Below are 21,959 nucleotides of genomic sequence, written 5' to 3'. Positions count from 1 at the left end.
AGAAGAAATTATGAAAATATCTCTTTTTCTCTGAGTATTTCAGTTTACCCTAGAGATGTGCAAGTCAGTCACACAGTTAACACACATACAGAGTCCTTTTCCAAGCAACAAGGAAGAGGAGCAGGGAAGACTGGAAGAAAATTATTCTGATCCACACAATCCAGACAGTTGAACTTCACCAACAAGAGGTCTGTGAAAAAAAGCACTGAGTGCAGGGTCTAAGCATTCCCACACCTGCAAGAAGTCCACAGTGCAGAACTCAACAAACCATGAATGTGCATGGGCTTTTCATGAAGCAAGGAGTCATTTTTCTTATGTAAGTGAGCAACCATAATCATTCCAAAGGTGCTGTCTAATTTTGTCTTAATCCATAGTAAATTTTCCACTTATTAAAATATCTTTGCCTGAAATCATTCTCTCACAGCATGCTGGGCAGAACCTTGGAAGGATTCATAGAAATTCAGCAGGAATGGCTAACTGGGATGTCTGTTAACATATCAATAGTCATAGTTGGGTAGGTGTTTTCTTGGCTCCTGTTTATCTCTTGGCCTGCCCCTCTGTCCTCCATCTCATCCTCAATTCCCCTCCCCCCATCTGATGGCCAGGTGCAGTTTGGAACCAGACAGATATCTCTGAATGCTTTCTCCCTCAGACTGAAATGCCAAAAATTAACTGCACCACCAGCACAAGAACCAGGTATCTTTGTGCGTTGCTGCAAGTTGCATGTCTTAGGAAAATAATAAAGCCTCATAGGAAACTACAGTGGCCTATTAAACTGCCTGTAGCATGTGACCAAACCCATCTCCTGGTCACGATGTATTATTTTATAAAACTTCCCCACATGGTACAATTAGTTTTTCTCTGGTGACACTCAGGGTTGACAGAACCTACTATATATCTTCTCCTCAGCTGTACCTTGCTGTAATCCTGTCTTCATGTTTTATTCAAACCTAAGGTGTGACATTAATAACTAAGCCTATGAAGACACATTTCTCAATGCTGTATTTTGACTGCATATACCTCAGTGTTAAACTAACAGAGACTATAACTTTGCTAGGTTAATATTAATATGTACAGCGACATGACCATTAAAAAGTGAAACATAAAAACAAAAAGTAGGCCTTTAGGGCCAGGTGTAAGAATAAGATCTTTGTGACTCAATGCCCCCAAGGTATGCTAACCATAAAACAAAAATTGAATTACAGAAGCTTTATAAAGGCTTTTGCAAAGGCAAACCTCCCGGTATAAAAACTCCAGATGCAGCCAAGGATCTCCGAGGATATTTTAGAAAAATATTCTGGCAAAGAAAGTCACCTTGACCCACCCTGACCACTCCAGGAACTCACTGTGCAAATGTGCTTGCTATTGTTACTGAGACTCATAGACATCTGTCTTGACTTTCCACTTAACTTGTACTTTTGGTATTTTCCAACAATGCCCTCCCCATCCCCTTGACTTATGGTTTCTTCCTTTAAATACCCCCTTACCCAGCTACTCTGCACACCACAGTCCTCTAGCCCTGCATGGTGTATGAATGTGGACCTGAGAGCTCTCTTGAAATAAAAGTCCTCTTACAATTTGCATCAAGACCCTTTCTTGCAAGTGATCTGGAATGTCGCCTCTCCTGAGTCAGAACCTGGGAGAGTCCTCACGTTTTGGGTCTTTCAAAGATACTTTATAACGAATATTTTCGAATTCAATCAAATCTGCACTGGTCCCTATATGACAAATGCTTACAAAGCTCTCTCAGAATGCCTACTCAGTTCCCTGGAGAAAGGGAAATGAAATGGCAAATGGAGGAACAGGGGAGTTAAGAAAGAATGAACGAATTTGAATTAAAGGAGCTTTATGAAGGCTTTTGCAAAGGCAAACCTCCCGGTATACAAACTCCAGATGCAGCCAAGGATCTCCGAGGATATTTTAGAAAAATATTCTGGCAACCATAAAATTGATTAAAGCATCACCATGAACCCAATTCACAGGATCTCAAACTTCCTGATAATGGTAAGATATCCACAACAGAATTGTGAGAGTGGCGGCAGAAAATGTACCCCTGCTCCACACACCTGCCCAGCTCCTGCCCATTTCCCAGTCCAACAGCTCCTCTGACCTAGAAGGTGACAGGATCAGCTGCTGAATGTCCTAGGAGGAGCAACGGCAGCTTAAGGAAGTTTTCAGGTTCCGCAAATACTGAATTGTGAGAATGGCGGCAGAAAAGGCACCCCTGCTCCACACCGCTGCCCAGCTCCTGCCGGGTTCCTAGTCCAACAGCTCCTCTAACCTGGAAGATGACAGGACCAGCTCCTGGATGTCCTAGGAGGCCAGCAAAACAACTGCTTCTTAAGAAAGTTTTCAGGCACCGCAAATACTAGGCACTAGTCTCCCTCCATGACTTCCTGATCACGAGGCAGCCGAGATGCAAGAAGAAAGATGAAACCGCGGAACTTCCCTTCTTTCTGCCTAGCGCCGCCTTCTGGACCCGCCCAAAATTCAACAGCTTCCTGGAATTCTTCTAAGCCCACCTACTTATGGGCCTTTTAATTAATTAGCTTCCCACTTCTTCACAGCAATGTTTGGTGTTTTGAATTTTTGCTTGCTTGCTTGCTTGCTTGCTTGCTTGCTTGCTTGCTTGCTTGCTTGCTTGCTTGCTTGCTTGCTTGCTTGCTTGCTTGCTTATTCGTTTCTTTGCTTTTAATTTGTCTTTTTCTTAAACTCATCTAATCGTGCAGGAATCCCACACTCCCCATCAGGAACCACTCCTCCAACTCTGTTGCAGGCTGCCTTCCACACAACTTCCCAGGACCTACTCTGCAAAGCTTCTTCACAAAGTTGCTGCCAGACTAGACCAGAGCTGGATGTAGTAGGACACTGCACCTGGGTTCTGAACCCTTCAGATTCAATGGATCCTGTCTAACTTCTCATATTGTGCGTGTAGCCCTCTGGGCTATAAATGCACAAAATTAAGCAGTCCCTTTGAATTCTGATGCTCAGAACAGATACCCAAAACAAACAAAAACGTAGATAAAATGTCCTTGGCTCAAACCACAAACCATAGAGGTATCTTATAAGGAGCACAATTTATGTGATATCCAAGACAAAGAATGGAAAACCCACAGTCATGATCAAGGACATTAAAGTTTGTAAACCTGTGAATCCACTCAGACAGGAACAAAATGAATCTTGGTCAAGAAAATAACACCAGATGCCTGAAGGAAATAAGGACAATATAAAATATTAAAATTATGTTCAATAGGTGCTTAGAAATGCCACACACAAAAAAATCCTGAAGAGAAAATGCAGTGAGGCAAATAAAAATGATACATAGAGAACCTGTGGGAGACAGATTATCAGACTTAAAGAAAAAGTAGAGGAGGTGGATGCCTCAATCAAAGAAAATGGTGAATTAAAATGATGTTAGGTCAAGGGACAATATTATTTACTGCTTGAAGGATGAGGCAATAAAGAGAAACTCCTTTGGAAAACTGTCCTGATCTTTGTCAAAAAAAAAGTAAGGAAAGGAAGAAAGAAAGAAAGAAAGAGAGAGAGACAGAAAGAAAGAAAGAAAGAAAGAAAGAAAGAAAGAAAGAAAGAAAGAAAGAAAGAAAGAAAGCGAGAGAGAGACAGAAAGAAAGAAAGAAAGAAAGAAAGAAAGAAAGAAAGAAAGAAAGAAAGAAAGAAAGAAAGAAAGACAGTAAGAAAGACAGACAGACAGAAAGAGAGAAAGAAAACTAGAACAAAATTACAATACATACTGCACTGTTTGTTGATAAATGGTTTCCTGATTGTTCCCTGTAACACTCTATGTACACCCATGCATGTCAGCATAAGTGGGGGAAAGGAGACTCGAGATTTACCCAAGTCTCATTAGACTGTTGCTAGGAAGTCAACTCTTTTCATGATTATAATGAGTTCCAGAATTCTCATGTGACCTCTTAGGTTCAAAACCTGTTGTGATGATTATGAGAGGTTAAAATGGATTCTAGCTCAGCATGGAGGTGAGAGCTCAGAAGCACAAGCCCAAACCTGGGGGTCTGACTTTAAAGAACAGGGTTCTGTGCCCATGGACACCTTTCAGATGACAGGGCTACTAGTTTCGCATTGGGGTGATTTTTAGTTTTTCCCATATTGTACTTATACAAAAGAAAGTCACAAGCTAATTGATTCCTCATATGTGAGTAGATTAAACATACTGGTGGTTAATAATGCATCTGTGTTGAGTTAAGGAAAGAAATGAAAGCCTTTTCCTCAGAGGCATTTAGCTGAGTGTGAGTACAAAGTTGAATTCTCTACTTCATGTTCCCTGTGCTTCCATCCTCTGTGTGTCTGTTCAGTTAGTTTAAATCTGTAACTTCCTGAAGGCTGCTTGTATAGCTCTCCCTTTCTGTCTGCCTTTTGTCTCCATGTTGGTGTCTGTGTAATCTGTTGTCTGTTTGTGTCTCTCTGACTGGCCTTGAGAGAGAGCTTTGGAGTACTTCTAGAACATCAAGGGATCCATCACATGGGGAAAGAATGGGACAGTGAACAGTAATCTTTTATAAAGGATTAGGTAACTGGCTCCGAGTGGTCAAGTGGACAAGACAACAAACATTTATAAACATGACTTTTATCAACCAATACCCATAACTGTATATTCATTTTTGAACTATGCTTTAAGCCTCTGCATTTCATGCTTTCATCAAATGACACTCATGCAGTTTCTGAGCAGGACTTGAAAAAGTACATAAATTACCATTTTATCTATGCATCAAGTTAGGTTTTAAAAGTTGATATCAAGAGAAGTCCAAGGAGAATAATGTTAGTTTTTACGTTGTTCTTTGAAAAGTGCTAAACCCTCAAGTTGAGTAAACAGTAGGATCACAGCTTTAAATCTTAAATTTCGTCAAGTTGCCTTAATTCTGGTTGTGAGGTCCAGGAAAATTCCCCATCTATTACAAGGTAAGATGTTTTATATAATACATTGTCACACGTATGGTTCTGCCAATGCATAGGAAAGCACCATGGAGCAAGACTCCATGGAGTCCTGCTGGATGTAGTCTTAGTAAGATGTTCACAAAACAAAACAAAAAATAAAATTTTTTTAAGTACCAGCTTATAAGTGTATGAAGGTGTTTCAAATGAAATCTCTGAATTCTGAAAGAGATGGAGTTCCAGTTGATCTTGTCTTTTCCACTGTGTTACATCAAGAAAGTTGCTAGCCAAAGTGGTTTCATAAAAATATCCAAAGACTGCTGGCCACTGACAACAAAAGGGGTTGCTTTTAACAAACTGACAATAAGTCTTCATTGCTAAAGACAGGGCTGACACAAAACACTGTATATGAAAAGGGCAAACTGGTGCCTGCAAGAACATTGACTCTTATGTTCCAGTGTCCTCCTTATGGAAGGTGCTTTGAAAGGTACACAAAGTGAAATATATACACAGAACCAACCAAAAAGACGTTGATCTATAATTTTTCCTTTCAGCAAAATATGCTTAGGGCAATGATGTCATGAATTTACTGGGAATAACCAATCAATGTCTAATTTGACTTAAATACCAAAAGCACTCTGGTTAAATGTTATATATCTATACACACAAGGGTGCTTGGTCATGAGTGTACTGGGAGTGTTTGTGGACACACCAGTGTTATAAGTAATGAAAAGGTTTCTATATACTATAAAGCATAAAACTTTCATTGGAGCAGTCTCCCAGCTATCATTTAGATTTAAGACAATTCAAGCCTATGACCTCATACATAGATACCTCTTAACCTCTCTCCCGCTCCGTTCTCATCTATCTGTTATCTTCTCTGTCTCCCACTAAATCTCCTACATCTGCATTCTCCTCTCTACATCTCTTTTAATATCCAGAAATTCGGCCCTCCAATTCTTGTCCCAGGAATTGGATGTCAGGTTTTTTTCTTAGAAGCAATCAGGTGTGAAACATCACCAGAACTTCTCTGGATTGCCTTTAGGTATAGAGAGCTGCTTGCCATTCAAGTATCTCAGCAGGGGTGGGAGGAGTATTTACAAATGTAAAGCTGGTGATGGGCCATAGAAATGACAATATCAAGATCCTGCTAGTTCTCTGCCAATAAAAATTTGAAAATACAGACACACCCACTGAAAAGGTTAGGAAATTCACCTCCATACATGTGGAGAATCCAAGTAGGCCAGAAGAGGAAATTGGGGCCCACAGGTTGGAATGTCACTTTGATGTAGACTAGTCTGACCTCAAATGAAGAATAATACACCTGCCCTAGTGTTCTGATTGCTGGGATTCTGCCAGCAGCACTTGCAAGTTTCATGTCTATAGAGTCAAGCAATGTAATCACACTTTGTATATCTCAACAACATATTTTATATTCTAGAAAACATCTTTTGACTGTCTTTCCATTTACACTAACACAACATTAACATCCTATGAACCAGAAACAACCATAAAATATATTTTTTCTGTAGAGGGCAAAAGGAAATTATGGTCAAGAATAAGCTCTAAGTTAACCAGGAATGTAAAACCACAGCGTTTTCTCTTCAGTGCAAGAGAAGTACACTTTTTTTTTAAACCAGAAGTAAAAGAATGGATGTAGTAAGCAGCTTGGTGACCTGTGGTAGATTGTAGTGGCAGACCACACCTGGAAGTCCCAGACTATTAAATTGTCCCAGACAATCATCCTAGATCATTGTTTCTCCATCAGTACAAACCATCCTTGGGGGATATAGGACATGTACCTTACAGCTTGGTGTCCTCTACACTGTATGCTTGATCCTCCTCTAGGCTCTTTAGTTTTAGAATCCAACTTTAAAGAAAGACTCACATGTACTTTGCAAAAGACCTTTGAAGTAGCCACACATTCATCTTCATTGTATACAGACAATTGAGACAATTATTACCAAAAAATTTCTTTCCAAAATTTTACTGTGCTTACTTGTTCCTAAAATAAACAACCCTGAAATCAGAATCTTGAAGTTTCACTCAGCATTGGCAACTGAGTCTACCGGGAAAACTTATAGTTTACTTCCCAGTTTTAATAACACAGAAACTCCTTAATTTACTCAAATTAGAACATAAAATCCAGGCAATCTCCAACCAGAGCTATTTCCAATTCTGAAAATCCTTCCCCCACTCCCACCCCAAAAAATTAAACTATGCAAAGCCTGCCTCCCACTCATTTCTCTTGGGCTTCTCACCTGAACAGAGGCAGCCTCCCTGTAGTGTTTTCCCAATAAATTTCTTGTGTGTGGTTAATTGTTCCATGGGTCATTGTGGTATATCATGGCTTCTGACTGTCAGGAGACCTTTTGCTTCAGAACTGTTCACATATTCACTGGGAAAGATTTTCCCTGAGTGTTGCTAGAATTTCATTGGCAATAACCCACAAAACACCCACAACCACTGTAGAAATATTTATAGAGTGGTATTGAACTAGATTTCTTTTGGTCTCATGGATTGTTAATCTACCAGACCTAGTATTTGCAGAGACCCCCATACTTATATTACCTAACCAGTAAACATCAATCATAGTCTTTCATTCTGACTAATAAACTCAGTTTTGAGCACAAAATTTCTTCTTTTTGAAATTTTAGCTTTTTGATGCTTTTCATTTATAATGACCTATAGAGAATATACTTTACCAGAAGGCAGCAAAATGTTTCGCAGAAAAATGCAGAAAAGACCAGAAATTTGAGACTATAATTTGTGAGATACAACTATTAATGCCTACACATGAACTATTAATGATGATGTTCATGCTGTGAATAAATTTCAGTAAAAGAACACTCTGAGCCAGGGATGCTGGTTTATGCCTTTTAATCCCAGCACTCAGGAGGCAGAGGCAGGTGGATTTCTGAGTTTGAGGCCAGCCTGGTCTACAAAGTAAGGTCCAAGACAGCCAAGGCTATAAAGAGAAACCCTGTCTCAAAACAAACAAAACAACAACAAAATAACCGAAACCACTCTGAAATCCAGAACCAAGATCTACTTGGCCAAAAGTTTAGGGAAAAAAAATCAGTCTATGCACCTATGAACATGGTTTGCCTCACGATAAAAATGTCTGAGTGTGAATGGCCTGTGAATATCATGAAGCCAAGGAAAGAGAAGATGAGAGAAATGGGCAGAATGTAGATGAGAGGGTGCCTACTGGCTTTCCAGATGGACGGTGCTGGGTGATTCACAAAAATCCCAAGTATCAGACCTCTGAAGGCAGGGAAACATAGATGCATATAGGCAAGATCCATTCTCAAAGGGTCTCCATAGGCCAGAGATGTCAAAGGTGTATGGATGCAATAGTAATCTATGCTCTGTGATGGTGTGCCAATCCTCTGAACACTTCACGCACTAATAAACATGTGATGGAGAAAAGACATTATCACCGCTGGGAGTAGTGGCCCACGCCTTCAATCCCAGCACTTGGGAGGCAGAGGCAGGGGATTTTCTGAGTCCGAGGCCAGCCTGGTCTACAAAGTGAATTCCAGGATAGCCAGGGCTATACAGAGAAACCCTGTCTCAAAAAAACAAAAACAAAAACAAAAAACAAAAACAAAGAAACAAACAAACAAAAAAACCTGTCTCAAAAAACAAACAAAGAACAACAACAAAACAACAAAAAGAAAGTATCATCATTGCAGCTTCCACAATCACAGGTCACTTTCAAACACTGGAACCCATAGAAGAAGGACTGTTTTGTTGAGCAGAGATGAAAGTGAAGCAGAGGCCAGCTCCCTGTGGTGCCAACTGCTCTGTGTCAAGTCGCAGTTTTGCTAACATCACTGACATGAGGGTGGGCAGAGCAGACTGCTCTTCTGAGGCCTCCTTTGCTGCACTGCCATCTAAACCATACAGAGGCTGTTCTACTCCACGCGGTAAGGGATTGGATAAGGAATGTTGTGGTGAGGATCATGCATCTGGTGGAACACTTCTGCCAGGGCTGGTTCCTGGCCAGCTTCCCCCAGCAAACTCAAAGGAATCGCTAAGTTTATGTCCCCCTAGAAGTGCCTTTCCCTTGCTAGTGTCATATGGCTCAGCTTTCCTTTTCCGATTTCGCAGGTCATTCTGCTTTTTCCTCAGGAGTCTCTACTTCTTTATCACTCAAGGACCCCACGCTGCACAAACTCTGGTTGGAAGACTCACTGTTGAGTGGTCCCTTACTTACACCAACTCCAGTGAACCTGGCCTCTAGTAATTCCTGCCTTCGTGGGTCCAGGCTATGCAGTTCTTCCATCATTTCTGCCGCCGCTGCCGCTCCACTCTCCTCTCGGGAGGGGCCCCGACCCGACCCGGCTGCTGACCGCTCCGCTCTCCCCCTGGGCAGGCCCGGGGCGGAGCCGGGGCCTCTCCTGAGCGCCGCAAAACCCGCCCTGGTAGCCGCCGCCCCGTCGGGCTCCACAACAGGGCGGGCTGGGGAGGGGGGCCACGGAGGCCACAGATCCCCGAGCTCGCGTATGGAGCCAGGAGGCTGACGCGTCCCGGGCACCGGCGGCCGCCAGGGGGCGCGGGGCCGGCCTCCTGGAGCCGGACAATGGCCAAGGGAGGCGCAGAAGGGTCTGGGTCGGGCCGAGAAGTGGGGGCCCGCTCGGCTGGGGGCCACTCGGGTGCTGCACGGAGGGCGGGGTCGGAACCGCTAGTGCCCAGGACCCGCCTCCGGCCCCTTAATCCGGATCGGTTCCTCAAGTAAGCTTTCTAGTAAGCTACCTGAGTTGGCTAAGTGGGTCCCCTTAGTAAGCTACTCCTTAATATTTCTGTTTCTCGGGGGGAGGGTATGGGGGACTTTGGGGATAGCATTGGAAATGTAAATGGGGAAAATATCTAATAAAAAATATTTTTAAAAAATTTCTGAGCTGGGCGTGGTGGCACACGCCTTTAATCCCAGCACTTGGGAGGCAGAGGCAGGCGGATTTCTGAGTTCGAGGCCAGCCTGGTCTACAGAGTGAGTTCCAGGACAGCCAGGGCTATACAGAGAAACCCTGTCTCGAAAAACCAAAAAAAAAAAAAAATCTCTGTTTCTCTAAGTCTGTCAGATGACTCTGGGCAATAAGCTGATTACTAATGCTCCAACATGTTGAAGTAAGGGACTGTCCAAGTGATCCGTGATCACGGTAAATTGGCTAAGTTTTGGAAGCTGTGTTAGGCTTTCTTTATATTTTCAGTTAATATCAGTCATTCATGGATTTCTGATGGGGTTGAAAAACTGCGTAGTCTCCTAGCCAACCCAGGTTTTTTACTTTGAGAGGAACAGATCTGAGAGGATGGTTTTAAGATGGCATTCAATATAAAGCCAAGATATATCCAGATGTAGAATTATAAGTCTTTTAAGAAAAGATCCATGACAGAGGTTCTGTTTAATTAACAAAGATGGTGGACTGGGTGTTAGGTCTCTAGTACTTTATAAATTACAAAATAATAATAGTTATGTTCAATTATATCTGAGATAAAATAGTCTTTTAATTGGACAGAAAGGAGGAAATGTTATGAATAGCCCTGGAGCTAATTATATTTGATGTTAATTCCATTCTCCTGTGAGTGGTTGTGAACAAGGAATGAGTCTGACTCAGGTGATTTCTTGTAAACCAGCTTCCCACCTAAATTTGTAAAATAAAGGAGAGCTGATAACTGGGCAGATAAAGGGAAGGTGGGTCAGAAGGTGGCAGGAGACTGTCCCTTGATACTAGCTGGGGGCAGATGAGTTGGCTTCAAGGGAGTCATGAGAGCAGCAGAGCTGATTGTGATCCTCACCTTCCTAGCAGCTGAGACAGCAGGCCCTGCATCTCACAGCACAGTAGAGCTGTCCCTGCATATGGGGCTTGCAAGTGAGGTAATCCCAATGGCATGAGCACAGCAGAGCTGGGTCTTCCTCATGGGTGCACTGTTGTACCTCTGTTGAGAATTCTGTTTAGCTCTGTATCACATTTTTAAAATTGGGTGTAGTCTCCCCTCCCCCAGCCTGAAACCTGCTTGCTCAGGGGTGGAGCTTCCTGCTCATTCGTTCTGCCACGCCCACTGCTGGACCTTGCTGTTTTGCTGTTGGTGCCACCACGTGCTCACCCTACTACTGGACCCGAGATTATTTGGCAGGAATCGGGTCCCCTTCCCCTTCCTTCATAACTAGTGTCACAACAATAAAATTTGAGCTTTGATCAGAATGAATTTGTCTTAGCTCTGTTTCTTCTTTAGCCCCGTCTAGATTCCTCTCTTACAGCTAGAGTAGCCTTCTCAGTCGAACCATTCATGTTGCGAGCTGCTGGCGGCCGCAACAATTGGGTTATTTGGTTTGTTGGTGGCTGACTTCTCGAGTACTTTATATATTTTGGATAGTAGCCCACTGTCATATGTAGGGTTGGTGAAGGTCTTTTCCCATTCTGTTATCTGTTGTTTTGTCTTATTTACAATATATTTGCCTTACAGAAGCCTTTCAGCTTCAAAGGTTCCCACTTATAAATAGTTTGTCTTACAACCTGAGCCATTGGTGTTCTGTTCAGAAACTTGTCTCCTATACCCAAGAGTTCAAGATTATTCCCCACATTCTTTTCTGTTAGACTTAGTGTATCCAGCTTTATGTTAAGGTCTTTGATCCCCTTGGATTTGATTTTGTGCATGGTAGCAGATATGTATCTATTTACATTCTTCTACATGCTGACATTCAATTAAGTCAGCACCATTTTTTGAAGATACTTTCTTTTTCCATTGTTTGGGTTTGACATTTTTGTCAAAAGCAAGTCCTTTTCGGCCTTCATTTTACACCCATCAGAATGGCTAAGATAAAAAAAGTTAGAATATGCTGCTGAGGATGTGGAGCAAGGGGAACAACTCTTTCATTGCTGGTGGCAGTGAAAACTTATTCAAGCACTTGAAAAATCAATTGTGTATGTGTGTTTGCAGAAAAACAGGAGTTGTACCTAAAGATCCAGCTATACCACTATTTAGCATATACCCAAATGATGCTCCAATATCCCACAAAACACTTGCTACACTATGTGCATAGAAGCTTTATTCATAATAGGCAGAAACTGGAAAGATATCTCTCACTGAAGAGTAGATAAGGAGAATGTGGTACATCTACACAATGGAATTCTATTCAGCTACTAATACCAAGACATCACCAATTTTGCAGGTAAATGGATGTAACTTGAGAATATCATCCTGAGTGAGGTAACTTAGTCCAAAAACAACATGGATGACATGTACTCACTTAAAAGTGGATATTAGCCAAAAAATACAGGTAAGATGTTACATTCCATAGAACCAAAGAAACTAAACAAGAAGGAAGGACCAAGGGAAGAAGTTTGAATCTCACTTAGAAGGAGGAATAAAATAGTCATAAGAGGAAGATGGAGGAAGGGTGCTGGGATGGAGAGGGGTTGGGGAGGGCAATTCATAATCAGGTGTTCAGAAAGACAGAAGAGATGGCCAGATGTCCATGAAAATGAATGGAAATCTGCAACTGACTATGGTGAGGAGGTGTGGGGCATGTTCAGGATGAGACAGAGACTATAAGGAAGTATAAGGAAGGCTCCCAAGAATCAGTGGAGGTGACTTTAGCTGTGACTCACTTCTTTGGGGATATGATTTCTTAAGAGGCCATCTCCTGTAGCCAGAAAGGAGCCTCTAGGGTGTTCTGAAGACCTTGGAGGTGAGAGAATCTCAAAAATCAAAGGGAGAGACCTTAGATGAAATACTGTACAATGGGTAGAGGAAACTCAAAGAGTCCATCTCCAGTAGAAAGACAGCATCAAGTGGACAGACGGGGTTGCCATCCAACAGTCAAAGATTCTGACCCAAAATAGTTTCTGTAAAAGAACAGAAGGGACAAAAATAGAGAAGAGAGTGAGGGAAAGGAGGTGCCATGACCAGCCAGAATTGGGATCTATCAAATGAAACATGGCTAATGAAAAAGTAATGCACTTCCAAGTGGAATTGTATTTATCTACAAAGAAAACTGAAATGAGAAAATTGGCAAGAAAATGTATGGAACTATCAGAAAATTTATACTAAGTGACAAATATCAATGGCATGTGTCCATTCTCAAAAGTAAATCCTAATGGTTACATTTGAATGATTTATTGTTAAGAATTGTTTTTGCCATTCTGGATTTTTCACCTTTCCAAATGATTTTGAGAACTGCTCTTTCCATATATTTGAAGAAATGTGTTAGGATTTTGATGGGGATTACATTGAATCTATAGATTGCCTTTGGTGGGATGGCCATTTTTACTATGTTAATTCTGCCAATCCATGAACATCAGAGATCTTTCAATTTTCTGAGATATTCTTCAATTTCTTTCTCCTTTCTTGTATTTATTCTTTTTTTATTAGATATTTTCTTTATTTACATTTTAAATGTTATCTCCTTTCCTAGTTCCCCCTGCGAAAATCCCCTATCCCTTTCCCCCGCGCCCTGCTCCCCAACCCACCCACTCCCATTCCTGGCTCTGGTATTCCCCTCTATACTAGGGCATAGAACCTTCAATTTCTTTCTTGAGAGACTTGAAGTTACTGTCATACAGGTCTTTCATTTGTTTGGTTAGAGTTTCTGCAAGATAATTTATATTATTTGTAGCTATTGTGAAGGGAGTTGTTCCCCTAATTTCTTTCTCAGTCTGTTTATCATTTGTATAAAGGAAGGCTACTGATTTACTTGAGTTAATTTTATACACAGCCACTTTGCTGAAGTGAGTTATCAGCTGGGGGAGTTCTCTGATATAAATTTTGGGGTCGCTTATGTATACTATCATATCATATGCCATTAGTGATAACCTTATTTCTTCTTTGTCAATTTGTATTCTCTTGATCTCTTTTTGTTGTGTTATTATTCTAGCTAACACTTCAAGTACTATATTGAATAGGTATGGGGAGAGTGGACATCTATATCTTATCCCCAATTTTAGTGGGTTTGCTTCAAGTATGTCTCTATTTAATTTGATATTGGCTGTTGGTTTACAGTAAATTGCTTTTACTCTGTTTAGGTATGGGCCTTGAATTCCTGATATCTCCCATACTTTTAACATGAAGGGGTATTGTATTTTGTCAAATGCTTTTTCTGCATGTAAGGAGATGATAATGTGATTTTTTTCTTTGAGTTTGTTTACATAGTGGATCACATTGATGGATTTTCGTGTATTGAAACAACCTTGCATCCCTGGGATGAAGCCTACTTGATCATGTTGAATGATGGTTTTGATATGTTCTTGGATTCGGTTGCAAGAATTTTATTGAGTTTATTGAGTATTTTTGCATTGATAATCATAAGCAAGATTGTTATAAAGTTCTCTTTTTTGGTTAGGTCCTTGTGTGGTTTACATGTCAGAGTAATTGTGGCTTCATAAAATGAGTTAGGTAGTGTTCCTTCTCTTTCTGATTTATGGAATAGTTTGAGAAAATTGGTATCAGGTCTTCTTTGAAGGTCTAATAGAATTTTGTGCTGAATCCATCTGAACCTGGGCTTTTTTGGGGTGCGAGGATTTTAATGATTTGTATTTCCTTATGCAGTATGGGCCTGTTTAGATAGTTTACTTGCCCTTGATTTAACTTTTGTATGTGTCATCTGTCTAGAACACCATCCATTTCATCTAGATTTTCTAGTTTTGTTGAGTATAGGCTTTTATAATAGGATCTGAAGTTTTTTTTTTTTTTGAATTGCCTCCATTTCTGTTGTTATGTCTACCTTTTCATTTCTTTCTTTTTTTTTTTTTTTTTTTTGGTTTTTTGAGACAGGGTTTCTCTGTATAGCCCTGGCTGTCCTGGAACTCACTTTGTAGACCAGGCTGGCCTCGAACTCAGAGATCCACCTGCCTCTGCCTCCCGAGTGCTGGGATTAAAGGCGTGTGCCACCACGCCCGGCTTCCCTTTTCATTTCTGATTTTGGTAATTTGGATACTGCCTCTTGGGTGGGAGGATTTTAGTAACTTCTTCTATTTCCTTGTGCAGTATGGGCCTGTTTAGATAGTTTTGCTAGGGATTTATCAATCTTGTTGATTCTCTCAAAGTACCAGCTTTTGGTTTTCTGATTCTTTGCATTGTTTTCTTTGTTTCTCTTTGGTTGATTTCTGCCCTGAGTTTGACTATTTCCTGCCTTCTATTCCTCTTGGGTGAGACAGCTTGAGCAATCACCATCCCTGACATCAAGCTTTACTACAGAGCAATAGTGAAAACAAAAAACAAAAAAAAACTGCATGGCATTGTTACAGAGACAGGCATGTTGATCAATGGAATAGAAGTGAAGACCCAGAAATAAAACCACACACTTATGGATACTTGATCTTTGACAAAGATGCCAAAAATTACAATGGAAAAAGGAAAGCATCTTCAATAAATAGTGCTGGTCTAACTGGCTGTCTGTATGTAGAAGAATAAAAATAGACCAATATTTTTCACCTTGCATAAAGCTCAAGTCCAAGTTTATCAAGACCACAGCATAAAACCAGATACATTGAAAATAATAGATAAGAATGTGGGAAATATCCTTGAATTTATTGACACAGGGGTAAATTTCCTAAACAGAAGTCCAATAGCTCAAGCTCTAATATCAAGAATTGATAAAAGGGACCTCATAAAACTGGAAAACTTCTGTAAGGCAAAGGGAATAGTCAGTAAGACAAATAGGCCAACTACAGATTGGGAATTTTTTTTTCACTAACCCTACATCCAATAAAGAGCTAAGATTCAAAGCATATAAATACCTCAAGAAGTTAATCACCAAACAAACAAACAACCCAATCAAAAATTGGGGTATAGAACTAAACAGAGTTTTCACAACTGAGGAATCTCGAATGGCTGAGAAGCACCTAAGGAAATTTTCAAAGTCCTTAGTGATCAGAGAAATGCAAATCAAAATGACCCTAAGATTCTACCTTATACCAATCAGAATGACTAAGATCAAAACTTAAGTTAACAACACATGTTGGAGAGGATGTCAAGAAAGAAGACCCTCTTCCATTGCTAGTGTGAAGGAAAGAAAGAAGGAAAGAGTGAGTTTTTTTGTCTGGGAGCATGCAGCAGTGTGGCAGTCCTAGAAGAAGCAAAGATCTTCTACAGAGAAACACATGTCCTATTCTAGGTATCTTCAATACCAGACTATTGAAGAAATGGTTATCAAGGAAATGGAATCTCCTCCAGGATCTCATGTTAAGGTAGGAAAAGGCTGAGGCTTGCTGCTGATTCAGAAAAGTGGATAGATACACTTTGAGTTTGATAGAAGCAAGCTTTCCTCAGATGGACTTTAATTCAGGATTTAAGGTCTCAGACACCCATGGTCACACAAAACTTACACTAAGTCAGTGGCCCCTGAGTTCTTATCTCTTCAATTCAAAAAATGAAATTCACAGATAATGAGAAAATGGTCAAGCAAAAACACCACAGCTCTCATCTTAAAGGAAATAAGAGGACAGTTTATTCTGAAGCCATTTCAAGTGACCATAGTCCAGGAACACAGATTGAAGTTACCCAACTCTATGTCCCAATGTGGAAGCAATTTCACAGTTTTACAGAACAAAGAAAGTCAAAATCAAGGCAAATTTAGTTGGATGACATTTGTAGCTTTGGGGTTGGTAGAAGCTAGCAGTCTGCTAAGTCAGTAAATTTCAAAAGGTTTTTATCTATTAGTCACAGAATGTTAGTTCTGACACAGAGGTAGGTAAGGTATGGCTACTGGGAGGAGGGCTCGCTAAAACTAGCCCAAGACAAGGTAATTAGCCTGCACCGTTCCACTCTCTCCATGGTATTGCAGATCTAATCGGTCTGCTCAGACACAGCCTCCTCTCAGGAGTTGTCATTCACAATTCCCTTGTCTACAAAGCATCACATTTTGGTCAGGAGCGATGCCACATGTTATTTATTAAATATCATAAGTTCCCTCAAAACTAGGAAGCTCACTCATAGGACCTGATGTAGATGAGGCTGAATAGTGGGCAGGACAGCATCTTCAGGAGAGAGAATAGCTGGTAAAGGCCATTAAGAAACAAAATCCTGGATCATATCAATCCATTCTTTCAGGATCCGCACTTGAATTATTTTTTATACTCTCTGTACCTGACATAACATGTGAGCTAAGATGACTATACCTAAATTAAGAAATCAACAACACAGTTTGATAAAATGGAGTGAAGGTCAAAAAGGAAACATGTCTAAAACCAAACTTTGTAACCAGATTGACTTTGTATTTCCCCTGTATATATAATTATTTGTAATATATGAACTAACATATTTAAATGGTTAGAAAAGGACTTTGGGAGAAGTCAGTGTAGCATTATCCTTCCCCCTTTCTTATTAGTAAGATACAAATTGTTTAACTTTTTAATCTTAGCTAATTGTATTACAGGACAGCTTAGATACTAATTAAATCAAGGAACATCACTACTTAAGTTATAAAACATTGTGAATATTGCTATTAGACTTTTAGACTGATGACTTTTGTATAATTTGGATAAGAAAAGCTAACTTGAGAAACAGGTTTTAAATGACCATTTAGTAAAAGGATAAAATAACAGTTTTTAAAGTTCTTTTGTTTTTGGTAAATATTACTAAGAACAAATTAATATTTAAGAATATGGATGCAAAAAATCAAGCATTTACCTTATCTTAGGGTTTTGGATTAAATTAAATTTTACAACCTCTATATTTTTTTTACATAGAAAACGGATATTTTATTCTTAATATTTCAGTTTTATTCCCTGTGTTACTGGTAATGATAAGTGGAAATGTATTGTTTATTTTATCTTTAGCATAGTACCTTCTACTGGGTTTTCTTTATATCGATTTTTCCCTATTGATTTATATATATATATATATATATATATATATATATATATATATATATATATATATATATTTTGACACTTTTGCTATGAATGTTATAGGGCATTTCTCCAAGGTTTTCAAATTGTCCCTAATTTCCCATGGAGTGTTCCACCTTTATCTATGACATGCTTAGAAAAGACTTTTCTTTTTTCTTTTTTTTTTATTGGATATTTTATTTGTTTACATTTCAAATGTTATCCCCTTTCCTGGTTTCCCTGCTGAAACTCCCCTATCCCCACCCCAACCCTTCTCCTATGAGGGTGCCCCCCATCCCACCTCACCACCCTAGCATTCGTCTACACTAGGGCATCAAGCCATCACAGGACCAAGGGCCTCCCCTCACATTGATGTCAGATAAAGCCCCTTCAGCTCCTTCAGCCCTTCCCCTAACTCCTCCATTGGGGTCCCTGTGGTCAGTTCGATGGTTGACTGCAAGCATCCGCATCTCTAAGGATTTCCACAGCTAAGCAGTTCTAGTCACTTCCATCTGTGACTCTTCCTTGTCTAGGTTTTTGTCTCATCCTGCAATGTGGCCTGACAAGATATTAGAATTGTGTGAAGTCTCTTTCTGGGAGACAAGTTTACTCTCTGGTTGCTGCTCTTTCCTTCCCTGAAGATGAGAGTCACAGGAAACTCCCTTATCCTTAGCAAGTTTTTATTCTTTCAACAGTCTAATTATCATATTGACAGACAGTTTCTTTATAATGTCCTTGTATCTGCCACACCAGTTACATGGAGGGGTCAGAATAGAAAGGGATAAGAGAGAGAGGAAAAGGAAGGAAGGAAGGAAGGAAGGAAGGAAGGAAGGAAGGAAGGAAGGAAGGAAGAAAGAAAGAAAGAAAGAAAGAAAGAAAGAAAGAAAGAAAGAAAGAAAGAAAGAAAGAAAGAAAGAGGGGCTGGTGAGATGGCTCAGTGGGTAAGAGCACCCGATTGCTCTTCTGAAGGTCCAGAGTTCAAATCCCAGCAACCACATGGTGGCTCACAACCATCTGTAACGAGATCTGACGCCCTCTTCTGGTGTGTCAGAAGATAGCTACAGTGTACTTACATGTAATAAATAAATCTTTAAAAAAAAAAAAAAGAAAGAAAGAAAGTGTAGAGAGTGAGGATGTATTGTAGATTCTGTCCTTAGTTTTGGTATAAACTAAACATTTTTAGATATTATTTTTATTTTAGCATATAACTTAATCCACATGGAGTTTTAAAAGAGTTCTTTATTGTAATGAATTACCAATTTTATTAGTTTTTTTATGGTTCACTTACATTTTTCATTAATTAATATTTACTTTACATCCCAATCATAGCTTTCTCTCCCTCTTCTCTCCCAGTCCCTCTGCCTCACCTCCCTTCTCCCCAGTACCCTCTCCCTTTCTCCTCAGTGAAGGGGAGGCCTCCTGTGGATATCAACTCCCTTGGCAGATCAAATTGCAGGAGGACTAGGTGTGTCTTCTCCTATTGAGGCTAGACAAGGCAGCCCACCCAGTTTCACATTTTAATTAAAGAATGTTTCTTATTTTATCTTTAAAATTTTTAATCCTTTGGGCAGTGGATCTCAACCTTCCTAATACTGTGACCTTTTAATACAGTTCCACATGTGGTGACCCTGTACTAGCCAGTTTTGTGTCAACTTGACACAGGCTGGAGTTATCACAAAGAAAGGAGCTTCAGTTGGGGAAATGCCTCCATGAGATCCAGCTGTGGGGCATTTTCTCAATTAGTGATTAAGGGGGAAAGGCCCCTTGTGGGTGGTACCATCTCTGAGCTGGTAGTCTTGGATTCTATAAGAGAGCAGGCTGAGCAAGCCAGGGGAAGTAAGCCAGTAAGTAACACCCCTCCATGGCCTCTGCATCAGCTCCTGCTTCCTAACCTGCTTGATTTTCAGACCTGACTTCCTTGGTGATGAACAGCAGTATGGAAGTGTAAGCCGAATAAACCCTTTCCTCCCCAACTTGCTTCTTGGTCATGATGTTTGTACAGTAATAGAAATCTTGACTAAGACAGACCCCTAGCCATAAAATTATGTCATTGCTACTTTATAGCTGTAATTCTGCTTTTATTTTAATTCATAATGTAAATATTGGATATGCAGAACACCTGATGTGGGACCCAAAGGTGTTGTGACCCCCAGGTTGAGAACCAATGCCCTAGGGCATTGTTAAGCACAGGAGATATACCAGTTTGGAGGTAGCAAATGTTTACGTTGTCTTTAGATCTTTCCATTTGTTCAAATACTTGCAAGTTAGTCAGCAACTATCATGCATAAGCCACTGGAGTACCAGACAGCAGTTTCATCTCCAAACACATCCCTATGCATTTGAAGAGGAGAGTCAGGAGACAAAGGCCAAAAACAATAAATCAATGAATGTCAAAGACAAAGAAAACTAAGACAAACTTTTTAAAAACCAAATCGTCTTTAAAGTTCCAAAAGCAAACAAAATCTGAAAAATGACTTAAACAGCCAGAATCTAAAATGTCTCTGGAGATTCAAAAACAAGCAAGCAAGCAAACAAGCCAAACTAAATTTCTAGAACAGTTTTTATAGAGCAAACATTTCAAAGCAAATAAACAAACTAGATCCATTAAACCCCATGCTTAGAGAGCAGATCTAAAGGGGATCCTACTTAACCAGCTCAGAAACTCCAAAATGGATAGCCAACGAAACCAACGGATGTCTGGAGGCCCGGGAAGTACTTACCAATATCAGCGGAGAAGGTAACATCAGGCTGTCTGGACTCCAAGAATGGGTCCTTGCTGGAACCTAGCTTCCATTCGTGTGATTCCTCCAAAAGAAAGATCATTCTCAGAACCCCAGATTGGGATCCCTAATTGTCAATGCAAAAACCACAGCTCTAATCTTAAAGGGAATAAGAGATAGTTTCTTCTGGAGCAGGTATGAGTGACCGTTATTGACTTACAGACAATTCCAATAGGCTCTTCCTGGGAGCCTAGCAACAGTGACCTAGCAACAGCTTACATCATCACCTGCTTCTGGGTACAAGCCAGGTGCCTCAGCTTATAAGAAGACTGCTACCCCACACTCTCTCTCCTTCACTCTCTCTTTCTTGTCCCCACATGTTCCCGGCTGGCCTCTTCCTCCTCTCCTTCTCTTTTTATCTTTCTCCCCTCCTTTTTCTGCCCCTTTCCAGCCCTCCCCCTGCCCCTAACAAATCTTCTTTATACTAGGCCTGTTGGATGGTGTGATTCCTCAGAGGGATACCTTGTCTAGGCTCACTAACTGTCCCATCACCGCCACCACAATCATACCGCAGTATGAAACGTAACAACTGTGGTGGTTTGAATATGCTTGTCCTAGGGAGTGGCACTATTAGGAGGTATGGCTTTGTTGGAGGAAGTGTGTCACTGTGGGGGTGGACAATGAGACCCTCCTCCTAGCTGCCTGGGCGACAGTCTCTCCTGGATGCAGTCAGGTCAAGATGCAGAACTCTCTGCTCCTTCTCCAGCACCTTGTCTGCCTGGATTCTGCCGTGCTACCTGCTGTGTTGATAATAGACTGAACCTCTGAAACTGTAAGCTACCCCCAATCAAATGTTTGTCCTTATAAGAGTGGCTTTAGTCATAGTGTCTCTTTACAGCAATGGAAACCCTAACTAAGAAAACACAGCTCAGGAACACAGAATTAGGTTAATCAGGACATGTTTAAAATACATTGTCTATTAGCCTTAGATGCTGTTTGGTGACACTCCTTAGCTTTGGGATTGATAGGTGCTAGTGGTTTGCTGAATTAATAAACTCTAAAATGTTTTTATCTCTTAGTCACAGGGCATTAATTCAGACACAGAGGTAGACAAAGGGTGTTTGTTTTGGAAGCTAGAACTAGCTCAACATAAGCTAATTACCCTTTGGGACAGGAACATTCCAATCTTCCCTCAGTACTAAAATTCTAGTCAGTCAGTCTCTGGAGACGCAGCTGCTAAAGTTAACATTCACAGGATGAAGTTTATTGGCTCACCCAGTTTCTGGAGCATCCTTATATATGTACAAACATGTAGAAGACAGTCTCAGGGTAAAAGCTGAGAAAGTCAATCCCAAAAGTAGCACATTGTCGAGCGCGCCCCCAACTCGCCAGCAAGAACGACGCCACAGCAGGATCCTTCTGCACACGTTTATTCAGTCCTGTTTCTTCTTGTTTATATCTCCCTTGTTTATATCTCTCCCTTGTTTATATCTCCCTT

At 40.5% G+C, this 21,959-nt stretch overlaps 2 pseudogenes; both read right to left on the bottom strand.

Annotated features, from left to right (window-relative positions):
- Positions 8,004 to 21,959, bottom strand: part of Vmn2r-ps15 (vomeronasal 2, receptor, pseudogene 15) — a 74,243-nt pseudogene continuing 60,287 nt past the window's right edge.
- Gm13243 (predicted gene 13243) lies at positions 8,639 to 9,643 on the bottom strand (annotated as a pseudogene).

The sequence above is a fragment of the Mus musculus genome, chromosome 4 (assembly GCF_000001635.26).
Source record: "Mus musculus strain C57BL/6J chromosome 4, GRCm38.p6 C57BL/6J".
Classification (NCBI taxonomy): Eukaryota; Metazoa; Chordata; class Mammalia; order Rodentia; family Muridae; genus Mus; species Mus musculus.
The sequence above is the reverse complement of the archived record's forward strand: the minus strand, read 5'-3'. Positions and strand labels throughout refer to the sequence as shown.